The 7877-nt window shown below is 38.3% G+C and overlaps 1 protein-coding gene across 1 annotated transcript in view; it reads right to left on the minus strand.

Moving 5' to 3' along the window:
* Positions 1 to 6774, minus strand: part of LOC126426655 (vitellogenin receptor-like) — a 155988-nt gene extending 149214 nt beyond the window's left edge. Inside the window, exon 1 of the mRNA XM_050088541.1 lies at positions 6725 to 6774. The gene's annotated coding sequence lies outside the window, so the exon portion shown is untranslated. The remainder of the gene's footprint in view (positions 1 to 6724) is intronic.
* Between the last annotated feature and the right edge of the window lie 1103 nt (positions 6775 to 7877).

A 7877-nucleotide genomic window follows, 5' to 3' on the forward strand; every position in this document is an offset into this window, starting at 1 on the left:
TGTGTGTTGGTTCCCGTACGGTACGTGCTATGTTCTTTTTAGATCAGCACAGACTAAGGCATGCTGATAATATAATCAAGACATTAGTGAAAAAAGCAAGACAGGTGCAGAGGAGTGCCAAAAGAAGACTTGAAGATGATTATGAAGACTGTGAAGGGGGTATTAGCTACGGATCAGGAATGTTTTAATCTTCTTTCTCCGTTTCCCGTAAGTTTACTTTTTACTTCATCTAGGAACCTTATCTCAGGTACTGGTCAACCTAGAAGTCTGAAATTTTTATGACGTAGTGACATAGGTCCCTATTACATACGGAAACAACGATTTTTTAATTACATGATTTACAAAAGACTTAGGGGTGATAGTCTAGTAAAAAGCGATGGAAAAAGTTTACTTAAAAACAAATGTACAATATCTCTGTAAGAAAATACTTTGACAATAAACTGTTGTTTCAGTATTGTTGTAACATATGAATGCACATACAGTAAAATTTTTACCTCTCTGTCTCCAGTAGTTTGTGAGAAAATGTTCCCTATAGTAGGCATATATTAACATTGCGGGGATAGGTGATTCCGTATCCCCTTAAGCTTGTGCAGTACATTTTATTGCCCTATAGTGTCGTGCAGGGGTTTTTGTCTTAAAAATAACTTGCAGCACAAACAGGCGAAGACTTTGCTGTTCTAAAAACAGATTTGCGAGAAGTTACTGGAAACAATTACAGTACAATACAGTGAAGGAGTTTCGCTATTTGTGGAGCAAAATGATTGTCGAAGTATAGACGATATAAAATGTAGACTAGCGGTGGCAAGGAAAGCGTTTCTGAAGAGAAATTTGTTATCTTGTATAGATTTTAGTGTCAGGAGGTAGTTTCTGAAAGTATTTGTATGGAGTGCAGCCATGTATGGAAGTGAAACATGGACAATAAATAGTTTAGACAAAAAGAATAGAAGCTTTCGAAATGTGATGCTAGATAAGGGTGCTGAAGATTAGATGGGCAGATCACGTAACTAATGAGGTACTGAATGGAATTGGGGAGGAGAGAAATTTATGGCACAACTTGATTAGAAGAAGGGATTGGTTGGTAGGGTATATTCTGAGGCATTAACGAATCACCAATTTAGTATTCGAGGGCAGCGTGGAGGGTAAAAATCGTAGAGGGAGACCAAGAGATGAATACACTAAGCAGATTCAGAAGGATGTTTGTTGCAGTAGGTACTGGGAGATGAAGCTTGCATAGGATAGAGTAACATGGAGAGCTGCATCAAACCAGTCTCAGGACTGCAAACAAACAACAACAACAACAACGTAAGGGTACAGTTCATGGCGACCTAATGTTGAATGATCACAACTGTAGGAAAAGTTGTGTACCAGTCCGAGATTCATTCTTATCCCTTCAATCTAGATAATTTAAGTATGATTAAGAACGTTCATTTCCGAAATGCTAGCGGCTGCCAGTTTTAGCGCTTTCCCTTAGAAGGAAGTTTAATAGATTAGAACCAGGGCACAAGTCGACCCAGAACCCTATGCAAGTAAGCGAGGTCTAGATGCATATTACTTTTACGTCTTATTGTGTGCGCAAAATACTGCTGTAGCTGAATTTTATTGTACACAAAAGTCTTAATTCCTGTATAAGTTATTCCACGATCCTTGAAACGCTCCTGCAACACTACAACCTATTTACCACTCGCGTCTGCTGAAAAGCAGAATTTGCAACCTGTAACCGCGTAAGTAACCAGCAGCCCTTAGTAGCTCGCCATCAACTTTTTTTATTGTTAATATCTTTGCGACTAATGCCCTTTTGGCATATTTATTATTTTATAAATGACATAAGTACTGCCAGTCTTTATCGACGATTCTGTACTTAACTCTGTATCATACTTTTTTAGTCAATTCTGTGACTTATAGACCATTCTTTGATATGAATTTTGAGGAAGACACTCCTAGCAGTGTTGAACCCCGGTTAATTCGTTAAAAATAGTGACCGAGTTAACTATTCACAGTCTATGAAAGTGCAGCCATGTACCAAAAAAAAAATTACAGTTTCTCAAGTTGCAAACCCCCAGGAAATAATACGGGGCAACGAAGCTACACCATACAAACGAAGCCAACCACTTCTTACGGTCAATCGAAACATATGCTTGCCTGAGCGTCTATTCTATTTGTTACGCTATCTTTTACAGCTTGATAGCCAAGGATTTCAATATTAACTCCAAATCCGTATTTTCAAAAAGGGAAAGGAAGTTAGTGGTTTGTGGCAATTTTATTTCCGATCTAGATTTCAGCTATTTGTTATCCACTGTGCGTTTAAGCAGATTCAAGCTTTGACAACACGTGTTACAATCTTTCAGTAACGTGTTGCCACAAGCCTTACGAGTTTGTGTGCGCAGAGGATAGCTATTTATAGCTGAAATCTGTTTTTTGGAGTACTAGAGTCGAAGCGCTGAAATGTTCTGGTGGGACCAACCATGGGACTCAACTTTCGACCATAAGCTTACAGTATATGGTTCAGCCTAACTTATGGAAAACGGACGTGGAACTTACTATTTTAGAGTAGTCTATGGAGGAAAATTTCTAAAAAAAATAATTGTTACTCAGGAACAAATCTCTTCGTACTGAAAATTTGTGTCCGGAACTGTCGCCGTAAACGTTCACCTCTATGTGCAGTCAAATAGGAGGGCGAAATAAAGTTACGTTTGATCCAGTAGACTAGATAACCTGTTGACAAAATGGTTTGACGTCGAGGAATAACACTGAAGCTGCAGATCCGTATGAGGAAACAAACTTAATACAAGTATCAGACTTAAGGCGCAACCCTATAACTGAATCTAGAGAAATTTACACGAACCACCGTCAAAGGTGGTAACACGAACGTGAAGCAGTGTAGCTAGTTGAAACTTTCCTGGAGAGGAACCCGCCGCGCTTGTGGAATCCGTACGCCGCGGCGCTCTAGTGGCAACTGGAAAGCTAGCGTTGTGTGCTACGGTTGTTGCCCATTGTCTTGTTGACTCACAGCCGTACTTGTGATAGAGCTGCAGGAGGCATGTTTGTCCTGTGTGTCTACACGTATTACAGGGATAGCGAGTCACGTAAACCAACGTATCGACACCCATGGCCTCTAATATGCGGACCATGTTGCCAATCTGTATATCAAAAGCGATGTCCTGACTCTTCGGCCAACCCAAACCGCTAAGGATAGGAACTTTAAATTTGGAGAAGATGCGTCGTCTAAGTAGGGATTTTTCGAAATTCCGACCTTACGGAGTTTGATAGGAGGATGAAGGGTTTTCTGAAAAATTTAGCTATTAAGGCAATTTTGAAGCTAGGTGTGTGAAAATCGGTATTTTGTTTATCAGGCAAATTAAGAACCACGCGTTTCAGCATTTTTTGGAAATTCAGCCACTAAAGGGTAAATTAGTTTTCTGAAAAAAATTGCTAAGATATTACTAAAAGATTGAAGGCTGCATCTACGACCATTGGTATTTGACTTTTCTGTTATAAATAAATACGTGTTTCCGTGTTTCTGAAAATTAAACCACCAACGGAGGGCACCAGTAGTACATTTGGAAAAGACGATGCTTATACGGCCTTAATTAGGGGAAAAGCTTAAGTGTTATCTGAATATAATTTGATTAAATAAAAAACCTCTAGGCCACATTGTCTACGCGATTCAAGCAGCGGGTGCTAAGCTAGATATTCAATAAAGGTGTGTTTTTACGGAAATTTTTACTCACTGGTTTATTTACGTACCTTTACCGGCTGCATTTATATTCGCGATAAATAAGTGAACATTTTAATTCTAAGAAATCAGCATATTATTGTCAAGTACAGATAGAATCCTTAGGCTTTTACGCCGCAAACCTGCGTTTAACAACTTGCCGTTGCTTGACCATCTGCTAAAAGGCAAACATTTTCCAGAAACCTTGCGTGATTGACTTCCACTACACAATTTACTTTATGCCGCGAAAGTTCATTTTAGTTCGGCTTATGAAAGTTACATAGCGGAGCCCCTTCCATTTTTCGTAGTTTACGTACTATAAATGTATATAATACCCATCAACGCATTTGCTCATTAGCTAGTTTAGGGTTCCTAAATTTGCTATATAGTTTTGGCGTTATATGGCAAAAGTACGTGAAATTTGGTACCAGTATAAGGCTACGCTATAGGTTCAACTATTAGCGCAACCTAACATTCATTACCTTGACTCAAATTATCACATTCAAACCCAACAGACTGACTAATAATATTCATGATCACCAAGCCCAGTTTATTTTGAGTACTGTCACTATTACACACTTGCCAACGCACTTTGAGAAGGCCAATAAGCTGGACAAATTTTAGTTCAAGTGTTTGTACAGAAAAAGATTACTCACTAATCTTTTTGAGCAGTCACTTCTGTAGTTTTACTCCTATGCAAGGAGTCGCGACTTAGTAGGAATAAGACAAGGTATCAGACGAGTCTTAACTGGTGCAGCTCACAGGAAAGTACAAATGCTAGAGAAAGCACCATGCTAATATTTGGGAGAAATACAACATTTCGAAACTTTCTCTCGTATCGTTTGCCACAGCCAAAGATATATTTAAAGGCAGTTTCATTTAGCGCACTTGCTGCCAAAAATCATTTTAACATTGTCAGCTGATTTCCGTTGTCATTTTCAATTTTTCAGTACTTTTAACTCAAGTGTATACTGTCACCCTTTGCGGATGCGTACAGTACAAATGCACACCCGTCATTTTTTAATACGTAACAGCCGTCTTAGTAAATACAGGCGAGAACCAAGTTCTGTATTCAACAGAAAAATGAAAACGTCGCCGCAGCCAGAGTAACTACACATGTTAAATTAACGCGTTAATGAAGCGAAGTGACAGCTGTACATTTTTTGTACATTCACAGAAGGTGTGGAATTTAAAAGTTTAGGAGTACGCCCTTAAATGGTAACAACTGAAGTTAGCTGATCGGGGTATAAATGCTTTTATCCTACATAGGGTAAAAAAAAAAGCTTTTTCAAGTGTAACGTTCCCCTGAAACCCGTCGCGTAAATTTAGACACCCAGTATCATAGGAATACAGCGCTACAATTCGGCTCGCAGTACCGTATTTCGTGTACGAAGCCTGAGAAGTTGTCAGGACGCGTACAGAGGCATATAGGTTCGTTTTTCCATCACTCAATACACGAAAGGGAGAAAATTTAATACTGGTACCATGTATCCACCACGCACTACAATAGCTTCCGGAGTACATAAGTTAATACAAGACCAGTTTGGAAGAAAAGGAAATAAGGTACTAAGAAAAACGGAGGCTAAGGTAACGTCTGTTGGAAGTAAGCAAGTGCTTGAATTACGTGGTTTAGAGAACAATACAATATTGCTACTAACAGTTACTGCGGCAAAGTATACCTTTATGGGCGCTTCTGCTGTACTGTAAGCTATAGTTCGCAACAGTTATAAACCTTACGTTCCTTTTGAAGTAACAAAAGGAAAAGTAAATGCTTTGCCCACTCACATGAATGTGATGTTACTCGATACGGTAACCAATGTACTTGACTCACGGAATTCTGGATTTGCTTTTTGCCTACATTGTTTCGGAAGACATTCTCAGCTTAATCTGAAATATGGGGCGAATTAAAGTGCCCCGCAGCAACAGTTTGTCAATTATATTGATTCTGTTAATGCAATCAGTTTTACTGAAATCGGGGATGGTGGCCAAGGCCTTTTCATATTTACAAGTTTTCCTGATAACATTCCGAGCTTTTCCCCCTTTTTAAACAAGTTTCCGTATTGAAACCTCGGGTCTTCATAGTCCTATCCAGGAAACTACGGTATACCATGGAATTTAAAACGGGCGAAGGCTTTCAATAGTGTAGTTTCTTAGATATCTGACGAGACCTCGCACACACTGAACGAAAATATTGTTGGGTACCGTAATTACGGATGTTCTACTGAAAACAGTTAACGTCACCCTAGCAGTCTAGAGCACAGTGACTGCATGTGACCCACTGCCGTGTTAGACTATGAAGAGCTGCGTGGCGTCGTACCCATCCTTTCGCGGCTGTGAGAAGTGGATTGCACTGACCTTGCTTAGGGGAAGGTCATGAAACTTTACCCAGCTGCAGTGAAGTTCACTACCCAGGTCAGGTGCAACTCGAGATTGCATAAAGTTCACTAATTCAACCCCAGAAAGTTGAATCAAAACTAAGTACTTATTTCCGCTTCAAAATTTGTCAGTGCAACATCTGCCAAGGTGTTTTGCTTACTCTAAATTCCCAGAACAAGCAGTACTTCATTAAGAGGAACTATTAAAAAAGCTACACAGAATACGAAATTTATAGAATGTTGCTGACAAGTTGGCATAGAAGAGTATTCGCATCTATATTAATTCTTTCCCCAGCAGTGACCACAGAGCTTTATCAGTACTTAAGATCTTTAAAATCTTGATAAACTTAACTCTTCGACGATGTTATCACGAATATTAGGACACGTAAGCCACCGCAGTTTCACACGGGTAGCCTGAACTATTTACACCTAGAGGACTTTACAGATTTTGCGGGAACAAAGGAGACAAAAAACCTTTGTTATTATATTAGCCAAAAACCAAAACCCTTATACTCGTTACAGCGTAGCCTAGAAATAAGCCCATAAAAACGTATATGAGATTAAACTTTAATATGGATGCACAAATTTCTACATCAGCTTACTAGATCATAACTCTCATACAATATAAGATAGATACCTTTCGAAACTGAGAGGAAGTAACAAATAGTATGTAAACCCACTACAGACTACCGGCTACTGCTTGCGCGATGATTTATAAGCCGCGTCCCGGCCCAATCTCAGTGTTCGCTCGCCAGAGGGCGGCTCAGGACGGCTGCCAACTACTAAAACCGAAAATTGCGTCATCGTCGCTTGTGTGCAACACATTCAATAAAATAATTTGCAAGTGTGCAATATTTGATAAATATTACGGAATATTGGCTGTTAATATTAGACCATTTTAAATGGTAGCAAAAGATTGAATTATTTACTTTTTTATCACCTCAGAAAATATGAGAATTGCAATTCAGATTGTAAACTTGTTAGTATTTATCTGTAATACCTATACAACCAACAAAAGGAATACGTATAAACTGTGTGTTTCTTTTGATGAAAGGTACGATAAAGAAAGCTGTAATATTCCACAACCACAGACGTAGAATGTTGGAAGTAATTTGTATAGCCACTAGCCAGTGATCTCGTTTATTGAGCTCACGGAGGTTAGTTTGAACTCCATTGACAACAATGTAAATGTAATCATTGTGTTTACACTGTTTCATGACGTTTACTAAGGAGATTATGAAATTTCGAAAACGAGCACCTTCATAAGGTACAAGTTGATGTTTGCACAGCGAGTTCATCGGCTGGATTGATCATCACATGGTTTTTTTTTTTTTTTTTTTCTTCGTACTCTGGTATGTTAATAATTTATTTATTTATGAAACATGTATTTAACATGCATGGGCAATGTTATAATAATTACATTTAGATCATTGACATACAATATAAATAGATTACATGCTATTAAGTAAAATATCATTTAAGTATATTTAACATAGCATTCCTGAGGTCAAATCATGTCAGCACCATACTGTATGGGCACTTCAATATAAGCCATTTTTTAAACTCGTTTTTAAAAATTCTACCAGAAAGCTGTTTCAGGTTGTTTGGCAGAGAATTATAAAATATTGCTCCCTTAATGAATGGGGTATTTGCTGTTAGATTCAATCGTCTGCTCACCATATGAAAGTCTGATTTTTGTCTTGTATTGTAATAATGGATTTCCATATTCCTGTTTGTCACTTTTTTGTCGTTTTTCACTAATAATATTGATTGAAACTTATATACTGCAT

This window comes from Schistocerca serialis, chromosome 11 (genome assembly GCF_023864345.2).
Source record: "Schistocerca serialis cubense isolate TAMUIC-IGC-003099 chromosome 11, iqSchSeri2.2, whole genome shotgun sequence".
In the NCBI taxonomy this organism is placed as follows: Eukaryota; Metazoa; Arthropoda; class Insecta; order Orthoptera; family Acrididae; genus Schistocerca; species Schistocerca serialis.